Raw genomic sequence first — 1,201 nt, forward strand, 5'->3', positions numbered from 1 at the left:
TGTTCTGTCACACCAAACCAACTGCAAAGTTTTTCTAAATGTTTCCTCAATACTTTAGCACTGGGTCTTTTNTCTATGGAAAAAGTACAAAAGGTTTGCACTTAAAACCGTCTGATCGAGCGCACAGCATTACTGTAACATGCAATTTCTCGTGTCCCGTGGTTTTCACTGAAACCTGAAATTGAAACGTTTAGCTTGTTATTTTTGAGTGTGCTGACTTGTTTAGATCCTCGATCCGCTACAGTCAAACTATTCGAACAATCCAGATAAACCGCCGTCTCATCACATGCGAAAATTTTGTCATAATTATTCATGGCAATTAATCGTTCCACATAAAGGAGAAAGTCAATAATTTTCTCCACATAAAACTCTGGCGGTTTTTGACAGACTGTTGTAGCACGTCTACTCGAAAATCCATGCCGCTTCAAAAAAGAAACCAGCCATCCATTCGAGAACTGCAACATTTAATGTTTAATCTCAAGTAGGTAATCTGTTTTCAAACCTTCATATCACTATTTGAAATAGACTTGGCGCGATTCTGGATTCCAATACGAGTAATACGAAGCTTTTTTTCTCTTTGCTCTCGGACCCATTCCGCAAGTTTAGTATCAAAATCTTTATCATTCACTTTACGCCCTGCGCCATCAAGCCGTTTTTTCTTTTTTCCATTTTCAGCGATTGTTGCTATTATTTTTTCTTTCTGAGCTCTCCATTGTTGCACATTTTGTCTTGAAACTCCAAATTTCTTAGCTGCTTCCGTGTTATTTTTTGATTCTGCCCATTTCACCACCGTAAGCTTGTAATCCAAGGGGTGGGCTCCACGCTTTCTCTTTCTAGAGTTTCCACCAACTTTTTCAACGTCTTCCACGTCTTCCACGTTTTCCACGTCTTCCACGTTTTCCACGTCTTCCACGTCTTCCACGTTTTCCACGTCTTCCACGTCTTCTACGTTTTCCACGTCTTCGAGGACTTCTTCAGAACTCATTGCTCGTGTTGCTCGCTTCAATAAATGGAAAATATTGTTAAAAAAACAAAGAAAAATAAAAATAAATCAGAAATTAAGTAGGTAGTTTAAAAAAAAAGAAATTCGAAAAACAACTGTGCAATTGTTCGTCACGGTGTCCCAGACTAAAAATTGCACAGTACTCCCGGCGGAGCCGCAATTCTGCTGGAGATGCAATTGTATTACGGGGGCAATTCA

General features: G+C 39.3%; 1 protein-coding gene across 1 annotated transcript in view; it reads right to left on the reverse strand.

The window, feature by feature from the left end:
- The window catches only part of Cbr-nhl-3, a gene marked incomplete at both ends in the record, with an annotated part of 12,106 nt that overhangs the window by 3,266 nt on the left and 7,639 nt on the right, over positions 1–1,201 (reverse strand). The gene's annotated exons all lie outside the window — the stretch shown is intronic.

The sequence above is a fragment of the Caenorhabditis briggsae genome (assembly GCF_000004555.2).
Source record: "Caenorhabditis briggsae complete genome, chrII, whole genome shotgun sequence".
NCBI lineage: Eukaryota > Metazoa > Nematoda > Chromadorea > Rhabditida > Rhabditidae > Caenorhabditis > Caenorhabditis briggsae.